General features: G+C 38.8%; 2 long non-coding RNA genes across 3 annotated transcripts in view; one reads left to right on the top strand and one right to left on the bottom strand.

Annotated features, from left to right (window-relative positions):
- Window positions 1-377: 377 nt before the first annotated feature.
- LOC108541050 (uncharacterized) lies at window positions 378-7,993 on the top strand. The gene is made up of 3 exons (XR_001888845.1): window positions 378-550; window positions 3,626-3,735; window positions 7,759-7,993. It is a non-coding gene; the product is annotated as an uncharacterized LOC108541050 (long non-coding RNA).
- Window positions 7,994-16,381: 8,388 nt separating this feature from the next.
- LOC108541052 (uncharacterized) overlaps window positions 16,382-23,398 on the bottom strand; it is a 33,708-nt gene continuing 26,691 nt past the window's right edge. For both annotated transcript variants that reach the window (XR_001888846.1, XR_001888847.1), the window contains exons 3-4: window positions 17,839-17,922; window positions 16,382-16,553 (exon numbers count right to left, since the gene is read on the bottom strand). This is a non-coding gene — a long non-coding RNA (uncharacterized LOC108541052). The remainder of the gene's footprint in view (window positions 16,554-17,838; window positions 17,923-23,398) is intronic.

Genomic DNA, 23,398 nt, shown 5'->3' with positions numbered 1-23,398 from the left:
CATGGCAGCAGATATTTTTTCTTCATCTTAGACTAGGCTGGAAGATTTTGTACGCTTGATGTGCATATCTCCAAAACAATTTCAAATGAAGAAAAGCAGTTTATCAGTTTGGTACAAATAAATTTTTAAATCAATTTGGCTACATTGGTTTGATTAATGGTTTGATTATCTTAGTCCATGACTATAGTTATGTAAATACAGACACTATGTGAATGATTTGGCCACATACGCTCCTTACATGTAGCTGCCAACTCCTTCACCCTGCACTCATGGTGCAGTGATTTAGTTGCTGTCTTTCATTCCAAACCTGGCCTTCTATGATCTGTCCTATGATATTGCAACCAGGACTCTGAAAACTATTTTTCCTTTATTTCCAGTTAGGTTCCTCCAATAGACGATACTAGAGAAAGAAAGCCAGGAGAAGAAAAGAGACTTCTTCCTTCAGGGTCTAAGCTCTTCCAATAGCATTATTCTGGGAATGGCATGTCCCACTCCTTCTAGCACAAAGAACCAGCTTCCTCATACCCCTTTAAAGAAGTGCAGCATCCAGGTACTTCCTCTGCTGGGTCTGCATCACATTCTCCATTTGGCCCCTCCTTTGCACTGCCAGATCTCTGGCTAGATTGCCTTTTTGTTTTTGAATTTTCTAAATTCCTTTACAAAATTTCTCAGCTGAAATTCCCAATGTGGTTTTTATTTCTCTCATGGACCCTGAATGTACAGTACTTATATTAGGAGTAGTCCCAGAAGAAAGGTCCTCCAAATGGAGTTATGGGATTGGTTTAAATCCCTGGGCTTGAGTGCAATGCTGCACCCTGCTCATGGAAATGAAATATCAGTATTTTATGGCATGCAGTCGTATCTCGACTAATTGTGACTAATTGTGATAAAAGTGCCAATTGAACCAGTGCCTTAGGGGACCAAATAGCTGCTGAACTTGGCCTTCATGGTAGCAGTGATGGCAGTGATGATGATTTCAATAACAATGAGGTATGAGGGCTGCTTCGAATGAACTGGGGGACTTATAGGAGGACAATGACAAGTTCAGGGCTTTAAACGCTCAAATTATAGTGAGAGAACTAGAAAGCTTTTGCTATGGCTGCTCCTAAAGACTCTCTTCCTATAACTGCAGAGCTGACTTAATTGAAAATCAAACTCGGATTCTTATTATGTGGATTGCAAAATTACACAGACTCACCAGTCTTCTTATGTGAAATTTAGGGTATTGACTGGGGAGAGATGGGACCTTGACTCTTTGGATGTGGCATCTGGATCAATTGACTCAAAGCTGAGAATCTTGAATCGCCAAATGGCTATGAGCCTCCCTTCCCAGTAGAAGCAGCTTATTCCCCTCAGTTTGAGAAGACTAGTTTCCCTTTGCTTGAAGACCCTGTAATAATCTCACTGGGGCAGCTGCCTTGCAAGAGAATGTCTATTCTCCTTAAAACTTTCCCCAACTACCACTTACTATCTCTAGACCTATAACCAAGATCGTTTCTCAGCAAGTGCCAGGGGGACAAAGTCTGATCTGGAAAGAGCTAGCTTCTACTACACAAAAACAAATAAAATTTTGTTAATTTATAATGATAGAAACCTAGCATATGTGTGGGAATGACTTCTAAGGGTGTTAGATGTTGGAATGTAACATTGGATTGAATTAAATTTATTGATATGGATGCACTTAACAGAGAGTCTGGATTTGCAAATGTTCAGTCATCTTTCTGGTGCCTTTTGTGTTGTCTTACTTCACTTCCCTCTTACCCCCACTTCCCTCTTACTCCATGTGCATCCTCAGTTTCTCCAACTATCACCTCCATCTTGTTTTGTTCCTCAACTCACCACAGACTCTTCTACTTGACCATGTTTTTATCTATTTCTCTTTCTCTTCCTCTTCCTTGCTTTCCCTCTCCTCTTTCTCAAGAAGAAAAATAGTTAGAGTAGTGCTGGTGGTGAATCTATATGAAGGGAAAGGAAATTTATACATTTTAAAGGGAAATTAAACAAAATAAAAGCCCACATCATCAAATTCTGAGTGTATTCATGCTCCCTAAACTCCCCCTTCAGATTTCCCACCACAACTTCCATTTACTTCCTTATTCTCATCTAATTTGGATCTTAGGGACAGCTAGGATCTTTCACAAATAAGATAATTGAGGGCTACAAATGTTCAATCATCTTCATGATTTATACTATCTTCATGTGTCATTTATACTATCTTCTATGGTGCTTTTCTTCTTTAGCATTACAAATATATAATATTTTATTTCCATTAAAGGTTAGATTTTTATTTATATGTTTGTTTCTTGTTAATAACCTGGAATAGATTTAAGATTTTGGTAGCACAATTTTGGGGTAAAACAAATTCAAAGTGGCAAATCACCAATTTCAAAGGCAATTTTAAAATAGAACCTATTTTTAAGCTGAATATTGCCTGTATAATCCTTCAGATAAGAAATGAGGAAGGAAACCAGTAATTAGACTAAATAGTTAAGATCATAGACTTTGGGGTCAGACTGCCTGGGTTCAGATCCCAGCTCTGTCACTTACTAGCTGTGAGACTTTAAGCAAATTATAAGAAACCTCTCTAAGGCTGGGTTTCTTCATTTGTAAAATAGTATCAAGCACATGGTTTTGTTGTAAGGATTAAATGAGCTAATTGGTGTAAAAAGTAGAATAGTACTTGGCACATAGTAAGCTATATACATGTGAACTTTGTTCTTAATAGCCTGCTAAGAGCTTTTTAAATCCTGATTTTATATGCAGGACACTTAAAGGTATCAACTAACATGCTCCAACGGCATGACTGGTAAATGAAAGAGCTAAAATTTGAAACCCCTCCATTGGATTCTAAAGCCCCTGCCCTATCTCTTACACCACGTGGCTTTCTTTTTAATAGTCAAACACACAGAAATCTATATGTGGCATGCACCACATCATAGAAGCCACAGACTAAATACCTTCCAATGTATGAGAGTTTCATTCACAAAAGTAGCTTTTTCTTTTTTATTTTTAATTTGGAAGGCATTTTTCTAATCACTAATGGTGTAAATAGGATTAAATAGTTTGGGACAAGAAAAGATTCAGTTATTGACTGTGTATAAGAAAAGAAGAAGAAAAGTGACAAACTCGGCCTTTCTTCTAGGACGACCCTCCAAAGTAAGCCACAGAACTTCCTGGAAGTAATCTCATCATTTTTTACTTTTAGACTCAGAAGTGGTCCCTTATTGATGTTCTAATCTCTGCCATTTCATCTCATGTTTTGGTGAAAGAGGAAAAAACTCCATTCTTCCATCTAATTTATGACTTATACAAAAAAGAAGGCTTTAAGTGTTATGAATTTTTAATTTTTTTCCATTTAGTTGATTCTCTTGCTGAGAAAAGTGACTGCCAAAGAACTTGCCTAGTATGAGCAATAAACATCAACACTATCTGCTGCATTAATAATTTAAGCAAAAATAATCAAACAAAATAATCTGGCAGGTCCCACAGGTGAATCATACAGAGTTTAAAAAATGCTGGTATGTTTGAACCAGGCAACTTTTAAATGAAAATTTACTCCAGTGTGGACAGAGATGTGTTAGAGAGGCCACTGATAACATCCATTTGATCTTATTGTTTTTGCCAGAATACATTCATACCTAACACCTCAATAGACTACATGTTCCCCATGGAATCGAGTTCAAAGCCCTCTGTAAAGTGGCTATATCCCATCTACTCTGAGCTGATATTTAGCAGGTACTTTTGATTGGTTGGGCATTCATTCTAACTGGTCAGTAGCCTTATCTTATTTTTTTTTATTAATTGTTTTAAATATCATTATATTTGTTTTCTGTTGCTGCAGTAAGACATTGTCAAAAGCTTAGTGGCTCCAAACAACATACCATAAGTATCTTGCAGTTCTATAGGTGTGAAGTCGAACACAGATCTCCCTGGGCTAAAATCATGTTTTGGGCAGAGAGGTGTTCCCTACAGAGGCTGTAGGGAAGGAAGAATCCATTTCCTGCCCTGTTCCTATTCTAGACGCTGCTCACATTTCTCATTTTGTGGTGCCATCCCCCCATCCTCAAAGCCAGCGACAGTGGATGGGGTCCTTCTCACAGCATTTGGCTGCAAACTTCTCTTTTGCCTCCTCTTCTACTTATAGAACCCTTGTGACACATTGGGCTCAACAGCATAAACGAGGATAATCCCTCTATTTTAAGGTCATCTGGTTAGCAATCTTAATTCCATCTGCAACCTTAATTCCTCTTTATCTTGTGTCCTAACATATTCATAGATCCTGGAGATTAGGACACAGACTCCTTTATGTGCCATTATTCTATCTACTACAGCTATTCGTGCAATTCTCCCTGCATGCTTTCTACCGATCTCCCAAACATGTCCTTTTCTGACATCAAGCTGAGCTCCTTTTTGATCCTCAAGGTGAATGCTTTTTTCTATCTCTATGCCTTTCCTAATTCACTTCTTCCTTCCAACTAAATCCTCTTCCTTTTCTTCAAAGCCTGTCCACATGTTTAGGTCCAGCTTAAGTTTCACCTCCTACATGGAGCTTTTCCCATTGCAGAGTGCTCATCTTGTTTTTGTTTCTGTTTTTCCCTTCTTTTCTTATGTTCCATTAGAATTCCATTACATTAACCCACAGGAAATTGCAATAGTGTTTTACTTACAAAAGAGAAATTGCATATGATTTAACCTAATACTTAATTGTCCCCATTTATCATTTAGTTGTTCCTGAGTTAATTTCTATCCATATTTGTTTTTTCTTCCTATTTGAATCGCAATCCCTTTTAAACCAGAACTATGTCTCATGCTTTTTTGAATTACTTTCTACTTTCCAATTCTCACTTGCTCAAAAGATAGTTCATTCAGTGTTGACATAGCTGAGCAATGTTTTACCTGCTATGGTTACTTTGTTGAAAGCCACAGAATAACAGTCTGGCCCAACTTAAGGGAAAGAATTAATTTGTTAGAAAGATAGTGAACTTAAAACTCCCACAATTAAAGTAACAGTCAAGCAACAGAACATAGAGAGCTTAAGTCCCTTCTGAGATGCATATAATATTGACTATGAGTGAGTTAGTATCAGTATATTTGGTCCTGTGACAAAATTCTAGAATAGAGATTATGCTGGCTTAGGCCATGTCATGTCCCTACTTTGTGAATGGAAGATGTAGCTAGGAGGACACTGTGATTAACAAGTCCATTAGGAGGATCACATAAAATGTAGGGATAGTAATTTCTCAAAAGACAGCTAGAATGCTCATACCAAAGAAAAGATGTAGAAATACTGGGTAGACAAAATGACCAATGCACATGAATAAAATCTAAAATGAAATTTCTATGCTAAATGGTATTGCCAATACAAATCCAATAAAGGCAATAGAAAAAAGGGTAAAACAAAACATGAGTAAGAATAACTTTTAATTTGCTATAGGCTACAATAAAACATTGAATCATAAAAAAAAAATCTTCCTTTTGTAATAGCAACACCAACAGCTAATATTTATGGAGCATATATTATAACTCAGGCACTGTGCTAAAATGTTGCATGCTTTTTCTCATTGAATCCTTGTTGTAACAAGTCCTTGGGTTGAGTTCTGTTCTGTTATTCTTCTCATTTAATGATAAAGGAAACGAAGCATAGAGAAATTATGCAAGTTACCCACATTTTGTGTCTACTAACTACAAAGGAGAAGGAGTAATGAGGTAAGTCAGAAGAGGTAAAAGGGAGAGATACACCTATATTATTTGGACATCAGTGACACTTGAGACAACCAGGGTTAAGGGAGAGGTTTCAATTGATGACGCATGTAACTAGGCACTGTGTCAGCCTGTGCTGGAGGCCAGAAAGGAGCAGAGGAAAGAATGTCTACTGTCCGGTTGAGAAGCTGACACTCAGACAAATAATTCTAATGCAATGTAAGAAGCCCTACACTAGAACTCCCGATAATGGTTCAGAAAGAACTCAGAGTGACTTGCGGGACAAGAGGAAGGAGAAAACTGGGAGAGTGTCTCCGAGAGGAGGTAGATCTTGAAGAATACACATAAAAAGGTCATGTTCAAGAAAGCAATCCTCAGGAAATGCATCAAGATGAATGAAAATCCAGAATATTTAGGGAGCTACCAGCAGGGAAGAATGATTTAAGTTATGCAAATCATGATGAGAATTTGGGAATGAGAATGATGGGAGACGAGACTGAAAACATAGGTTAGAGCCAGTTTTCAAAGAGCTTTGAGTGCCATACAAGACATCTGCTTTTTAAAGTGCAAGCAATGGAAAAGCCCTGTATGTGTTTAAAGATTGTGTGTTAAAGACAAGATCAGATTTGCTTGGGAGAGGAGAGGCAGTTGAAAGCTGAATTGGAGTTGGGGAGGACTTGTGGATTTCTGATTTGGGTAACTGGGCAAATAAAGTACCATTGAATTCAGGACAGGATTCTTGAAGGAGGAAAAAAAATTGAGGGGAAATAAAATGGGTTTGCCTTGGGAACTTCCTCATGGCAATATCCAGCAAACATGTGAAAATGTAAGACAGAACCCAAAAGGCATCAACATTTGTAGAATAGGAACTTGTAATGATTAGAAGATTAGAGAGAGAATAGTAGATGAGATAAGCCAAAGACAGTATGTAAAATAAGAAGAGGGATAAGAACAGGATCTCTGGAGGCACCAACATCTAAAGGGAGGAGGAGAAGGAAGATAAACCAGGTAAGAAGATTCAGAAAGAATCAAAGTGTTAAGAGAAATACAAAGGAGCAGTTGTAATAAATCAGGAGAGAAGAAAGTGTCAAGAATGCAAGTTGTGACGCAGCCTTCAAGTAAGAGGAGAACTTAATATTTCCCTTAGAATTTGACTGTTGAAAGGTTATTGATGATCCTACTGGTTAAACTGGGTATGGCATGGTGGAGCCAAAGTCAGATTGCAGAGAGCTGAGCGTAAAAGGCAGTGGAAACCTAGGGGCATGAGGGTATTTTAATGTGAATAAACATAGGTGGTGGTGGGTTGATGATGAGGAGTTGGATTTTTAGTGCGCAAGAAGGAAAGAAGTGGAGAAAAGAGGTTGAAATACGAATGAAGGGAGAAGTTGCTGTCCCAGTGGAAAGGGACAGAAAAAGGCCCAGGTAGAATTCTGGAAGAGGTGTCTCAGCTCTTTCCTTGAGACAGAAATATTCATTTAGCTTCCGCATCATTCTTTCTTCTTCTTTTTCTTAACTTCTGTAGCCTTTTAAAATTCAGTCCTAATATGGGGATTGGAACTGAAATTGGTATACACATCACGTGGCACTGTGCTGGTTACATACTAGAAGCTTAAAAAACGTTATATCCCTCTCTCCTTTATTTTCCCCTCTTTGAGTTGGACCATTTCCCTTTCCATTCTCCCTTTGCTCATGAAAGGGATGACTCTTCCCAGAACTCATCTGCTGAGACTGACATATCAAATAGCTGTGGCACACTGATTGGAAGAAAGGCTTAAGAAATCTTTGGCTACGGTTACTAAATTTCACCTGTGACAATGAACTCCTATGGAAAACATCTTCATCATGGGGTATACAGAGTTGGCCTGACCACCAGATATTTTCCTTCTGTCTTCTGCAGTCCCATTGTTTCAGGTCAGAAGTGAACAGACAGTGAGTGAGACATGAAGCTCTAGCCAGAAAGGGCTAATGCTAATGTAAGTATTAGGCCAGCCTCTGATGAAATAAACAAGGACTGTAATTCTGAGTGGGTCTATTCCATTTGCCTTTCTCCAATCCCAGGTGATGGCCACAGTGGCAGAACCTAGGAAGCCAAGAAGAAACCAGAGAATGGAGACACATGACAACAATGGCAAGTCGTCAGACCCAGGATTTCCCAAAGAACACTGGTCTAGGAAGATGCTCTGTGAAAAAGTGTTCCCTGGTCAGAGAAATTTGTGAAACACTTTGCATAATACTTAAAATAATGTATGGCACATCAAAGGTAATATGTAATAAGAGAATTCATTTTTAAAAACTAAGCATATTCACAACTTATTTGACTATGGATTCAATTTTTAGATTCATATTTTTTGACCCACATTTGTGGAGCCACATCCATAGAACAGATTTGACCATGGTTATGGTTATCAGTAAAAAAATTTTAAAAATTCAGGTTAATTTTGGAATTAGTTTACCATCATAGTTCAAGTAGATACTGTCCCAAAAAATCTGAAATCAAGAAATTAGCAAATGGACTTTTTGTTTGTGGATTTGAATGGACTGAGTTCCTATAGCATTGAAGAGATATATTTTAAAGTCTATTTTTGGAAAATACTCTTAGTTGGGTGTTTCATTTGATTTGGTACACAGTATTCATAAATTGCCATCTTTTCCTGCTGTACTTTATCCTAAATATATTCCATGGTGTGTTTTCATAATTAATATGCAAATAGATGTATAGTTTATAATTAATTTCAACTGGGCACAGTGAAAAACTTGAAAACCTCAGCATGGAGGCATCTTTTTTGGTAGAAATTCAATGAAATCCCCAAATGTCTTTGGTTTTGCAATCCATAATTTGCAGATTATTAATACAATAAATCCTTGTTGTCTGTGAGAGTTGGCATCGTACCCATGAACTCCTGTGTAGAAAGCCTACAAACTAAAAATCCAAATGGAAAGAAAAAACCATGTGATTTCTCTGTATGCTCATTACCTGCTTCTGAAACCATAATATCTCGGCCTTTTATAGATCTTATAACAGTCTCTGCAGGAAGCAGCTGCAGTCATTAGCCATAGGATAGACTAAACACACAATCTTCATGGAAGGAGGCCTGGATCAGCTTGGTCTTTCAGATCTCTAATCTCAGGCACAGGAAAGCACCATCAACAGCATCCTTTTTATATATATAAAGGTAACATATTTTATCATTTAAGGGATTTGAGAAATCTAAGAGGCCCAACTCTTTTTCTGCCTTCTTTGTTTTGCGGCTTAGATTGCTGAGGGGCTTGCCCAAGATCACATATCTACTAAGAGACAGAGCAAGGATTCAAAGCCAGTTCTGGCTTCTGTGTCCCCTCCAGTGGCTCTTTTGGGAACCTGAGGGAAGAACAGCAGCAGAATTGGGTGGCACCTGCCCATGCACATCACGCACTGAGCATCTTCAGGTCTGGCCTTGGCCCCCGTAATTCCTAATCCAGAATTCCTCCCATCACTCTCTGCTGAGAAAAGCACTAAAATGGAGATATTTGTTCCAAAATCCCAAATTTAAATTCCATAGACCAAAGTGTCTTCATTTTCAAATCACCCAACTCATCATAAACTCAACTGGATTCGTTAGAGTTAAAGAATTGACAACACCGAACATTTTGCAACAGAAGTCACTGCTGCTTAAGGAGTTAGGGTTCACCTTTTCCAGAGCTCTTCAGTGCCAACCCAGAACCAATATCCCAGCGTCGCTGGAGGGAATGATGGCGCCCTGCATTTCAGAGAAGATTTAAAACCGAGATCCTAACTGCTCATCATCATTAAAAATCTCCAGGCAGTTTTCATAAGAGCAAGGGGGTGGTTGCCTGAGGTTTTGGCTGACAATCAACCCAACTAATTACATTCTGTCTACTGTGTCCTCCCGCAGTTTCAATTGGATATGTTATTTTTTTTTATTTCCTGTCCTAATCTGAATGTAGGGTTGCTATGTGTTCTTAAGCAGATGCTGCTGTTCTTGCTGGTAGAAGAGGCTTTTCAGATTTGTTTTTTTCCTCAAAGAAAGTTTTTGAGACTTTAAATAAAATAATTCTTCTAAATGTTCCTAAGATCCTGGCATCAAATACATTCTAAATGCAATGTGTGCAGGTAAGAATCTATTTATATTGTTATTTTCTCTCATCAAGTACTGACATGAGCAGACATGCTTAACCCTGAGGTGATAATGTCCTACTTATAGACAGGTCACAGCAGTGCCCCTTAGCATTCACTTCTCCTCTTCTTATTGATTGCACATTCTCCTGTTGCTCCTATTACTGGTGGGTTTCATGGACAACTCACACATTCTGTGGCATAGTTGCAATGAGAAAGTCTTAAGTGAGCGTCTCTCTCTCTCTCTCTCTCCCCCCCCCTCTCTATCTCTGGTGCTGGAAGTCTAATAAAGAGGAAGAAGAAAAATTGTTAATATCATGATATTTTCTGGTCAAATTCCTCTGTGAATTTCATCAGATGTGGCCATCAATAGCGCAAGATAGAGTTCTTTGGTGGAAAGTCAGAAATCTAGAGGCATGAATTTTATTTCTGCCCTCACACCCACCTTGACTTCAGCTATGTAACCTTCAACATGATCTCCCACCTTCCTGAGATACACAGTGAGGAGAGTAAAGAGGATCTCTAAGACTCTTGGAATCTGTAATTTTATATACCTTCACCCGTGTTTGAGAGAGAGACAATATGGGCTTGCACATAAAACATTCAAAACAAAGTTTAATGGTGGGCTTTCTTTTTTTTTTTTTGCTAAAAAAATTATCAAAATTGTCAGATTTTTTAGTTGATCAGATTAGAAAACAGTGATAATGCTTTGAAAGGCTTGTACTATATACCAGGCATGGATCTGGGCCTTTTATTTCTGTGAACACATCTGATCCTCTCTACAACCCTTGTTTGTATTCTCATTAGTCTCACACAAAGATGAAGGAACAGAGACATAAAAATGGTGATTAACCCAATGTAAAAAGTGAGAGAGCCAGGATTCACAATCCAGCAGTCCAATTCAAGAGTCCTCACTCTTCACGGTTCTGCAGCACTGCCTCTGTTGGGGACAGGCACTTTATAAATTTCATCTCCCTTCACACATTCATTCATTGTCACAGAAGTAAAAAACGTGATTCCTTCCCACCTTCATCCTCAAACAAAGATTTAAAAGAGAGAAAAATAAAATGTCTTCTGAAAGTTAAATTCCAAATCTACACTTCAAGAAACAAAGCAAAGATATTCAGAGTAATTTGAAAAAAAAAAAAAAAAGTAGGAGATGTCCAAATTTGCTCTTTTCAGTCCAGCATGGACCTGATATTTTTAATCACTCTCCTACTTTTCAGCAGGACATTGGTCAAGACTTGAGTCTCCTTTGCCTTAGGGTTCACCCACATTCTCTCTGCTTCCTGGGTGGAATGCCAGGAGAGAATTAACTATCTAAAGGCTAACTTACCTTAAGAAAAAAAAAATGCATCAGTCAGAAGAGGTTTTGTTGGTTTTCAGAAACACTGAAGGTGTGTCCTTGAGTCAAATGTCACCAGCATCCAAGCCAAAGGGGAGGATCCTAAGGGGCAGAATTCCACTTGGTTGTTATGGGTGGCTTGTGTGTCCCTGTCAAGGGAATGGATGTCTTGGGCTTTTTGGCTAGAGAGCAGTCTGTCTTTAGACCATATATCTATTTCCCTCCATGCTTTCTTCAAGCCTATCAAATTCCCTTCTGATGACTACCTAGCCTGTTACAGCAATGCCGATGGGAGATAAGATGCTGCTCTGCCGACTGTTCTGCTTCTTGCAAACAAGTTATTGGCATAACCTTGGGAGCTGCAAACATGTGAGTCTGTCTCTGACACCACTCCCCATCAGTGTGATTGCAAAGCTGAAATCCTGAGCCCCAACACTGAGGGCCACACCTGACTCCATAGTAGGTCCATTATGCAAATGTCCCCTCTCAAAAGTTTCTTTGGTTTCTCTTGATGCTACACCTCTGTCTGTTGGAAATTCACACATATGCCTTCAAAGCCCCTCATCAATGTTATGAAGTTTTCTAGGACTCCAGTAGAAAGTTACCACAGGTGTGTTTCTCAGTCACAGCTTTACACCTTCAGTACAATGAGCTGCAGTTTTCAGTAGGGATGAGCATAGTCATGCACATTTATTCCCATGGGTGCGTCTTGGTGTTTAGATTCATATGTGTGCTCCTATTTGAAAGACAAAAAGAAGTATAAAATATGAAATTGCAGCAAAATTCAGAGTGTGGAATTTGTATTTATCAGAATGTGATAAATGTCAGGATAATAAGCCTCTCAAGGGAACAAACAGTTTCCTTGAGCATTGCTGCGAGGGCTATTATGAACAGACACTGCCAGGCCGTGTGTGAGGCACAGAGCAAAATCCCCCTGCCTCTTCTTAGGCTGAGCATCTCTAGTGATTTAAAATTCAGACATCGTGACACCAGTGACAAAGGGATCGCTAGAAAGAAGTCCTCAGTGCATTTGAGATATTTCCAATTCATTGTAAAGAAGAAAATGAATAGATGGCAATTAAAACCAAACTTTATATATCCCAGCTATTGTGTGAAGGTATGTACGGAATTGTGATCAGAGAAAAGACAAAAATAACCCCAGCTTGAATTATGTTCTGTATTTTAAGAAAAGGATGTGTTTTGAAGTAATTGACATTTCAAAGCTTAGCAGGAATAATTAGTCTTGATGTCACCTTTATTTAAATCAATTTTAGTACAAATCAGAAATTGAAATGTTAACCAACTAGTTTGACTGTTTGTTTTGAGTTAGGCAGTAAGTATTTAAGTGAAGTCTGAAGATCGAGCACTGTGCTGGTGGGTGAGTGGGTCGTGTATAAGGCTGGTCCCTGCCTGCGAATTCTTAGTCTAGTAAAATAGATAAAGTTTACCAACAAGAAAGAGCTGGAATAAGCAATTTTTATATCCAGTATCAGGTTACATTAGTGATTCTCAGTCAGGGGCCATCATGCCTTCCAGGGGACATTTGGCAAAATCTGGAGACATTTTTGGGTGTTTCAGCTGAGGGTGTGCTGCCGGCATCTAGTGGGTAGAGACCAGGCTTGCTGCTAAACATCCTACAATGCACATGACAGAATTATCCACATCCACTTAACTGGCATAAAATGGCAGTTGGGTTGGGGCTGCATGCATGTACCCTACACTACTCCAGCATTGGTTTGTACCAGAGAAACTCAGCTCAAAACATGTGTGGGCTGTGGTCAGTTGGTAAAGTCCCCAAAGAGTTGGGGCTTGAAGCTGAGAAGACTAAAACTGTCCATGCTTGTGGGGTCAGAAAGCCCCCTTGTTTGACCACCAGAAATCCCAGTTGCTGCCTGACTGACAGCACTCAGCCTTCGGCTGAGCCTCCTCTTCCTGTTGTGTACTGCCAGGTACATATCAAGGCTTGATTAATATTTAATTAAGCATTTATTATGTGCCAGGCCTGTATAACCACTTTACAGCTTTTAAATCATTTAGTACTTCTAACAATTTTTAAGGCAGATTCTATTGTTATCCCCATTTTAAAGATGAGACAACTGTGGGCCAGGAGACTAAGCAGCTTTTTCTTGTGTCACACAACTGGTAGATGCAGAGTTGTTTAAATGCGGGTAGTTTAACTTCAACAACTATGCTATGCCACTTCTCTGTCAGATGACTTTTTACCTTGACTAGCAGTAGTGATCCAATTTCTTTCAGATTCCTTTCATAATAAAGTGTGCACCCACAGAAACTCATACTCAGAAGTACGCAGATGAGCATTACATGCACCCGGAAAATCCTGAGAGTAGATTGTACACCCTCTTGTCTTCTGGCTTCAGGAATCTCCCTTGTCATCTCAAGGGAAATTGTCGCCTGGAGGGAAGGCTCTTTTCTCTTTATACCTGAGCTGAATTCTTGATAGGAAGAACTGAACTATTATATTTGAAATCATAGAGCTTGAAATATATAGTTGATAGAGCAAATTTCAGATTGTTAAAATAAATTACATACCACTCTATAGTGGAGTTATTTTTAAGCAGTTATATATGTGGAATGTGTCTAAATCACATTGTTCATTAAAAACCAAAACCATTGTACACCAGTGCATATAATATAATCTTATTTTATTAGGGTAAAATTATGCTATTATATGTATAAAATAAGTCAAAAGAATCCATGCCAATCTGTCAACAGCAATGGTAGAATTGCAACCTTAGGAGGTGAATTAAAAGAAGTTAAAGAACATAAAAAGAAAGAAACTTCTTTCCTGAGTCCCAGAGGAAAGTTGACTGAGATACCATAATCTAAGGGTAGAGATCATTTCCTTGGAGACCATGCTCAAAGTCAGTCCAGGGTAGAACTGGGGAGTGCAGAAAAATGTGTCTCCATGGAGCTCAGTTTTCACACTGCCTGTTTTGCTACTGACAGTACTTCCTCTACCCAGCACCAAACACTTCCCATCACATTGCAGCAATAAGAAAGAGGGTATAGCAATTCCATCCCGTCTTACATCTGTCTCAAAGAAACTAGTATCATTCTTCTTTACCTTGTGGTATATTTGAATTAATGAAGTTTCCTCTTCCAAGAATGTTTTCAGGTTTAAACTCTACCTCTCACTGTAGCATGAAGGAATTACAAAGATAGCAAGTAGATAAAAAATGTACTTCACAGGAACATCCAACCTCCTATAGGTAATGTTGTTCCTATATTATCCTTTTTATTCAGGTAGATTCAGTTAAAAACACACACATTTATTTTCTTTATATACCTAACACCAAACAGTATTCAGGTTACCAAAGGGAATATAGAGATATGATATTCTAGGTTCTGCCATTAAGCAGTTTTTTGTTTGTTTGTTTGTTTGTTTGTTTTTGAGATGGAGTCTCACTCTGTCACCTAGGCTAGAATGCAATGGTGCAATCTCAGCTCACTGCAACCTCTGCCTCCCAGGTTCCAGTGAATCTCCTGCCTCAGACACCCAAATAGCTGGGATTACATGCACATGCCACAACACCCTGCTAATTTTTGTATTTTTAGTAGAGATGGGGTTTCACCATGTTGGCCAGGTTGGTCTCGAACTCCTGACCTCAGGTGATCTGCCTGCCTTGGCCTCCCAAAGTGCTGGGATTACAGGCGTGAGCCTCTGTGTCTGGCCTCATTAAGCAGTTTTTAAAAGTTAGTTGGTGAATAGAGCGAATGCGTAAATAAGCTACTCTAGGTGCTATAGTCAAGGGGAGGAGAAGAAGAGAGGTCAGAGGAAGGAGGGTTTACACCTGCTTCAGAGAGTCAATGTTGGCTTCATGACGAAAGAGGCATTGGAGGTGGACTTTGATGGAGGGTAGAATTTTAACAGGTGGGGACTAGCTGGTAAGGCCAACAGTGGCAGCAAGCAGGAAGCTTCTGAAGCAGGACACCATGGGGCATATTCTAGATAAAACCCAGGGAGCAAGATGGCTGTGGCACATGGTATTGTACAAGAAGAGTAGGAGACCAGTTTGAGAAGGGTCTGTAGCATGGTTATTTACTGAGGTGTCAGAGAAATGCTTACCTAAAACTGAGTACACATATATAACATTTGCTTCAAGCAACAGAGGAGGATATGTTTCCTGAATAGCATCCCTCTATAAGATATTTATTTTAAGCCATAACTAACTGGTAGGAGGGAAGGAAGGAAGGAATGAAAAATATGAAGAAGGAAGCGAAGAAGGAAGGAGGAGGGAAGGAGGGGAGGGGGAGAGAAAAGAAGAAATGGAAATTGTAGATACTGAAATGAAGAAGGAATTAAAAACTAGAGTATTTGAGGGAAGTAACTGGTGGAGGTATTGAATTTAGTAACCTTAAAGTTTGACACCCTCAATAAATTAACATAAAATTCTGACACAGCCTGGTAATACTTCTGGGGCACCAAGCAGAAGTAAATTCAAAAACTCTCCAAAAGGACACAGCATCTAACCAGGTACAGACAAATACCTGCTGACGAAGAGCTTACAACTCAAAATTGTAAAAATGAGCAAACAATCCTAGGTGAGGGTGAGTAAAAAGACACAGGAAACTGTAGGATTAGAACCCCAAGAACAGCAGATAAAAAATATTTGATAGACAGTATAAAATAAGTATGTTTAAATGATTAAAGACCAAAAAAGAAAGGAAAAGAAAACTATACAAAAAAGATACTATGGAATAAAAAAGTAAATGTTGATAAAGAACCAAATGGAAGTTTCAGAACTAAAAATGTTAATCCTTGACATTAAAAACCATATAAATTAAACAACAGGATTAGATGCTGCTAAAGAGAAAATTAGTGAACTAGAAGATAGAACAGAATCTATTTTCTGGACTACCATAACAGAGAGAGAAAGAAGTGGAAAATATGACAGAGAGGTTATGAGACTTGAAGGAAAGTATACATCTATGATGGGTTCTAGAAAGAGATAATAGGGTTATTGGAGGAAGAGCAATATTTGAAGAATTAATGGCTGTGAATTCTCTTGTGTAAATGATAAAGACAAATCATCAGATTCAAATGCACATAGATGACATGTCCTAGATGCCTCTCTCTCAACTCTAGAATGAACCAGAATGAAGCATGAGGGTTTATTCCGCAAGTTTGACCATGGTATAAGAAAATGATTTAATAGGAAGTGATGGTATCTGCAGATGAACTCTCTTCTGCCCTTCAGGATTTTCACTTTGTCAGCTTTGATACAGCCTCTTCTCTTCTCCACTCCCTGTGCTTGAGCTTTGGTGTTTTGTTTGTTTGTTTGTTTTTCCACCAGACCTGGACTTTGGAGATATGTGGATTCAAGCCTTCTCTTCATTATGATTAAAGTCTCACGTCTTTAATTTCAACTGAGACTATATAAGAATTGACAAAGGAAAAGCAATTAAAAACACACCTATACTCCCCGTATTACCAAATCACACAATGCAAAAACAATTTTTTTAATTCAAATTTAGGTGAAGGACAGTTTCAAAGGACTTGTCTGGCACAGCTTTTGGGCACTCCATCTTCAAATAATTTTATTCTTTCCTCCACTTTTAAAGTAGGTTCTAAATATCCTTATATTACAAATTGTGGAAACAATCCTGGTTTGAAGGTCACAAAAGTTCAGGGCTTAGCTCTATCACTGTTCTGACCTTGGGAAATCTCCTGACCTAATAACAAGTGTGTTATGGTTTAATTATGTCATCCAAAAAGCATGTGTTGGAAACTTAATCCCCAGTGCAACCAGTGTTGAGAGGTGGGACCTTTAAGAGGAGCCTAGGTCATGAGGGGTATTCCCTCATGAATGGATTAATGCTGTTATCAATAGAGTGTGTTCCTGATAAAAGGGTGAGTTTGACCCCCTTTCCTTTTCTTGCTTTCTTGCTCTTTCACACTCTCTTGTCCTTTTATTTTCCTCCATGGAATGATGTGGCATGAAAGCCCTTGCCAGATGCTGGTGCCATGATCTTGAACTTCCCAGCCTCTAGAGCTGTGAGCCAAATAAACATCCATTAATTGTAAATTACCCAGGCTGTGGTATTCTGCTACAGATTCACAAAGCAGACTAAGACGAATGACAATCTGCTCTGAATGCATGCCGTGAATCAGGCACCATGCTAGATGCCTCATATGCATGCTCTCACTTAATCCTTAGAAGAACACCATGAGGTAGGTTCTCCTAGTAACTCCATTTATAGTTGAAGCCATTGAAGTCACCTGCCCATAGCCAAGTGATTAGAAGAAGGAGAGGTCCTCTGACTGCAGAGCCCAGGTCCTTTAACTGCAAACTCCTTTGGAAATTTCAACCACTTTGGCCTCCAGCCTCATTGGTCACTGGTCTTCTGTTTTCTCCTATCTTAAATGAGGCCACTATTACATTAACATTCTATAATGTGCTTGTGTGTGTGTGCTTGTGAGTGTGTGTGAAATTTAAGTTCCAGTGAAGACAATCAGGAATTTGCATCTGCCTCTAGGAAAAAGAAACAAAGATAATATTCTACCATACTTGGAAATAATGGCTGATAATTTATACATAAACGTGGTTTTCAAAATTAAAAAATAAAAGCTGTTATTGTGCAGATTTTATTATTTCTACAAATTATCAAAATATTAGTATCTATTTAAAAATCAATCAGCTTAGTAAATAACCCTTACCAATCCAATCAGTTTGAAATTCTACATTAGAAAATTAAGATGTTAGTCCACAAAGAGCTTCCAACTCAGGGATATTGGGCCTCCCTGCAAAGAAAGAATGTTAAAAACATGTACATAGCAGCTTGCAATCTGAATCCTCTACATAGCAAGGTTTTTAAATCACTTGCCAACTCCCCAGAAAACACCCCATAGCCTTCTCATTTACTTTTTTTTCTTTGTTTCTGACTTCTTTCTCTTTCTTATTCTTGATGACTGCTTAAACCCTACTTGTTTGATTTTTGGGATGCGAGATACAGTTCTTATTCTCCTTCTCATAAGTCTCGCCCTCAGTTGACCAACCCAGTCTATGGGATATGTAAGCTTCTTCTTCCAAAGTCTTTGGAGTCTATGTAGTGGGTCTATGTAGTGGTTTCCTTTCACTGAACACTCATCCTTTACTGCCTGTTTTGTTAATTGAGAGTCGTATGAATGAAGAAATCAACTCTTTGTATTTGCCACTGTTTTAAACTTAACTTTGCATATAGCATCAATCATCTATGAATAGGAGTGATATCTACATGTGCATAAATATAGGATAAATACAGTTGCATGCTCCACATAAATATGTGTACATTTTCTTAGCATTTGTTTGGGTTCAAGAAACAGAAATCTACTGTACTTAATTTAAGACCAGAGGGATTTGTTATAACGATACAGGGATATCACATAGAACCTCAGTGCAGGAAGTACAGTCAGTCCTCTGAAGACTGAACTGGGACCGGGAAAATCATCAGGAGCTAAGCAGCTACTTTCTCAGTCTCTTTTTTCTCTCTGGGGCCACATGATCTACCATCTGCTCCATTCTCTTGCTTTTCTCAGCAGACGGTCTCTCTCTGCACCATGTTTTCATGGGCCAGGGAGAACCATGACCTCTAATCTCTTGTCTCATAGTTCCTATTCTTAAGAGAAAGAATCTGAATGGCCCAGGTCATGGGTCAGGTGTGCAGCCCTGGTCCCCCATCAACTGTAGCCAAAGAGGAGTAAAATTTCATGACAAGACAAGGCAGGAGAGGCCCAGAGGGCAAGGAGTTGGTAGGGGTGCAGTTGTGAAGACAGGAATATATCCTTTAAAATCTCTTAAAAACAGTAATGATCATATACAGAGTGTGTGTGTGTGTGTATGTGTGTGTGTAAAATGAACAAGTGAGCTAGTTAATACTTGAAAAGTTTGCTTGTAAGTTTTATGCTAAAGAAAAATGAGAAATGAGTTTTTTTTTCTAATGGAAAAATAAAAGTGAAATTACGTTGTTGGAGGCTTGTAAGGACAGAGAGATGAAAATAGGATATAAAATTCAATAGAAAAGCACTCGTTTTGAAAATGTTACTTGAGAAAGAATATTCTGACATCTACATGCAGGGTAGGCAGGCTTTGGAAACAACAGCGGGCAGGCAGCCCATTTGGTGTTTCAATTTTATAATCTTCTGTTCATAATATAGAACCAGACCACAAAGGTTTAAAGAGTGTGGGCTAAGTGCCCCTCACTCAGCAGACAGCATCTCGTTGTAGATATTTAAAGATTAAAAACAGAGGCAGTTAGTCAACTGTGTAATATTTACTGATTTGAGCAGCTCTACCATACAGACATCTTACACATCAATTTAACTATTATTATTGTGTTGCCCTTCTCCAAGAAAGGGTAAAGTAGATTTGTAGGAGCACTTAACACATGTAAATCCCCCACTCTTTAAACCAAAGCGCCTTGTATTAAAGAGCTACATAAATTTTACAAGTATTCTGTCCTTTCGAGATCATAGCTCTATTCTTTCCTGTACCATAATTAAAGCAATGCCTCTTTGTAAGCCAGTTCCATGAACCCTGATGGAAGATATCTCACAAAAGACACTACATTTGCTAAGTGCATAATTGCACCAAGGATATAAGGATGTGCAGAGGTTCCAGGCTAGGGAATTCTGAAGGCTCTATCAGCAAAGAGCTCACTGTTTCATTGACCACCACAACCTTCTTTGAACTTTATTTACTCATTTAATGTGCTTCCCCACTTTTCTTAAGACTGGCTTTAAAAAATGATTTAAAGCATGACTTCCTTCAAACAGCTAATAGTCCATGAAACAGCTTAGTACTTACAAAAGAATGCTCAAATTGATAGCGGTGGAATCTGAAGTGCTATATTTTTCCACTGATAAGGTACAACCTAGCCAGAGATAGGGTGATTTTTATCTATCTCATCAACAGTATGTTTTCCCAAACTTTGTTCCAAAGGAAGCAAAGGTTGTGTTTTAAATTGAAAGTAGTCAGTGCCAAATGATTTGATGGATCAGCTGGAATGATTAAAAATGTATTTTGTGCAAGAGATTAATAACAATTATTTCGACCAAATTCTTGGAAAATCATGTAGTGATTGCATACATTTCTACCAGAAAAAGAACAAGTAAGAGATTTAACAGTCTTATCTAATCAGGCTTAGATAGTATTTATGAGAAAAGTTGGTTTGGGTTTGGCAAAGTCAGGTTTGAAATTCAGCTATTTCTAGGCTCAATGATTTCAACTTGTGCTATGTGATATCTATGTCTCTCCCAAGAGACTAGATATTATAAAATCATGAGCTTTGAAGTATGTTTCCTAAATAATATACCATAACAGAATTTTTGTTGCGTACACAGTGTTTCATCATATGGTTCTCTGTCTTAATTTATTATTATTATTTATTTGGCTCATCCCTGATTGTTAGACACTTTTATATTTGCTAATCTTTCCCTTATTGTAAATAATTCTGTAGTGGACATCCTTGTAGATAAGTAATGTCCTTTAAACTTGTGCCTCTGGCTCCACTCCCTCTCAGCTCCAGTCAATCTATTCCATGCCCCTGACTTATTAATCATGAAGATAATTCTTCTAGAAACAACATTTTCTTGAAAACAGGATGGTCAGATATTCTGGCTGTGCCCAGAGACTCCACAATATAGTTTTAACCTCCTGTTTCTTCATGATCACCTGGTGATTTCCCAAGGTTCTGCTACTTAAAGTTTGGCTACAACTACCAGCTGATTTTTACACTAGAATCTAAACCACTTTTTCTCAGAGGGAGAGGGATTGGTTGGGAGAAGGGAGTCCACAAGAGTCCTTCCAGGAGAGTTTTGGAAGAGAAGACCATGGAAGAAAAACTGTTCTTTCTCAAGAGAGAGAACAGTGAGGTGGTCATATGTAAACCTTGGCAACTTAAGCAGCCATGTTTTCTGCCAGGTGAACACTGGAAGAGGAGAAAGTTTGCCTGCAGAGGGAGAAGAATGAGCAAAGGTAGAGAGGAGTGTGTGTGTGTAGGGGGAAATACAGAGACAGAGACATTCTGATAAACATTCTAACAGAGATGAAAAGAAAGAGAAAGGAATCAAAGTGGCCCTTCCCTGAATGAATACTAGGGGAGAGCAGCAGCGGGGATATGGGAGGGGAAATTCAAGTCCTGGGAAGTAGTTGAATGAGAAAATTAGATCTCCTCACCTCTTTACTGCTGCCCTGCACACCAAGATCAGAGTTGGACTGAGGAGTGGACCACTTAAATAGGTACATGGTACATTAATGCATAAATGCATTCAAGTGTTCCTAGGAACATTTTACTGACACTGGAACATCCACAGGGAATCCAATGACACCAGAAATGTTGCAAGATGGAGCAAATTGCATTTCTAATACTCTTCTCAGGGAGACTCCGACATGCCGAGGGAAGGGATTCTTTGGCGAGCTGCTTGGAAAGCAGATGCGTTCCCCTATGAGACATGCTTGAGGTCAACAGACGGTCTTTAAATAACCTTCAAACGAGACTGGGTCATTTTAAAATCAGGGTTCTCATGGAGCTTGGGGCCAAAGCTGAATTTATTTGGGAAGGAAGATCTTTGATTGCTGCCAGCCACTGCCTTATTCTCTGCCCTTCCCTTCATATAACGTCCTACTCTTGTTCTTTTCTGAGCATATTTAGAGACTATCAGTTTGAAGGAGTGCAGAATTAAAAGCCTGTCTAAAGTCCCCCTCTTTTAACGTCTGGAGGGCAACCACATGTCTGGCCTTGAGTGATTGTTCCCTATTCTGTATTTCTTCTTAGGCTCTTCTCTTATCTCCACATGATACTTTTTTCAAGTACTAGTTTACATTCTATATATTTTAACCCAGTGGTTCCATCTAAGCCACCACCGACACCAACTTTGAACCCTTTGCAGAAGAGCTAATGAGAACTAGAGAGGCAACAAATTGGTACTCTAGATGTGATTCCTGCAAATGCTAGTTGACACAAGGGCATCCATGCTATTAGCTGGCCATGGAAAGCAGGTGTATCTCCTGTGGAGTAAGGTGTCATATGCACAGACAACATCTATGGCCACAGGACACTTTACTTCCTCTGGAAGACCCAGACCAGAAAGTTCGCACAAGACATCTACATTGTTACAATTAGGTGCTATTCCTATTATTTAAATCACCTTCGAAATGGCCACTTGAGTTTTGACAAAAATCTGTTCTAGATTTTAGCAAATGCGGAGAATGAAAAGAAATTCTGTCACAGAGCCCAGTCTCTAAAGGCAGCAGGTGGGAGCCGGTTGAATGGTAGACACCCCCTAACTCTGGGCTGTGCCCATGCTGCCAACTCCTCAATATTATCATGAAGAGGGTGAAAAGAAGAAAATGCATTTGGCAGTTTAAATCAGATAATTAATTTTTTAAAGGTATGCTGAATATAATTCCCAGGTTTGATCCATCTGTTTAAACTTAAGTAAAAGAACATCACTCCTCAACTGACCATACTACGTGATGAATATGCTCTTGAAGTGAATGCTTTCAGATGGTTTCCTTTCATGAAACATGCACAAAGATGTGTACTGTGGTGGTGGAGTTGGCCTTGTAAGACATCTGGCTACAACATGTGCCTCATTAAGTTACACCTGTAAGTGCGGGGTCATTTTTTATGCCAGTAATATTAATAATAAAGGGTTCATTGAATAGGATTATTAATGGTGCCAGGTGGAGGATGTAGTATTACTTACAGCCTGGTAGGGGATTGGCTAACGTCTCCTCCTGCCAACGTTTCTGGTTTCATGTTTATAGACAGAGCCCTCCAGATGATGGCTGGCAATGTAGCCATTGAGAAAATGAATTCTCCCTTTCCCATCAGCAAGAGAAGTACAACAGTTGGTAGAGAATTTGAATGAATCTATGTTCTAATTTTGAATGTATAATCTTGTGGAAGAGCAAGTAAGATATTTACCAATTAATTCAAGAAATTAAAAAGTCACTTTCAAAGTTTCACTTTCCTCTAACTTAAATGGAAGCTTTTCAGCCCTAGCCATCTCCTATCACTTCTTATTTCAAGAGACATTCATCTCTGCATTTTCCCTTTGTGGTCACAAACTGCAAATCAAAAGGAAAAAAACTGAGAAGAAATCTAAAACCTTTCCTTCCTTCTGTGGAATGTTTGCCTTTGCTGTTTTACAATGCACGACTTGTAACAGAAGGAAATGGAGGCTCAAGGTAGGGCACTTTTTAATGTGCATTATTACAGGTGTTAGCATGTCTGGT

Source organism: Rhinopithecus bieti, unplaced genomic scaffold (assembly GCF_001698545.2).
Source record: "Rhinopithecus bieti isolate Rb0 unplaced genomic scaffold, ASM169854v2 scaffold_17861, whole genome shotgun sequence".
NCBI lineage: Eukaryota > Metazoa > Chordata > Mammalia > Primates > Cercopithecidae > Rhinopithecus > Rhinopithecus bieti.
The sequence above is the reverse complement of the archived record's forward strand: the minus strand, read 5'-3'. Positions and strand labels throughout refer to the sequence as shown.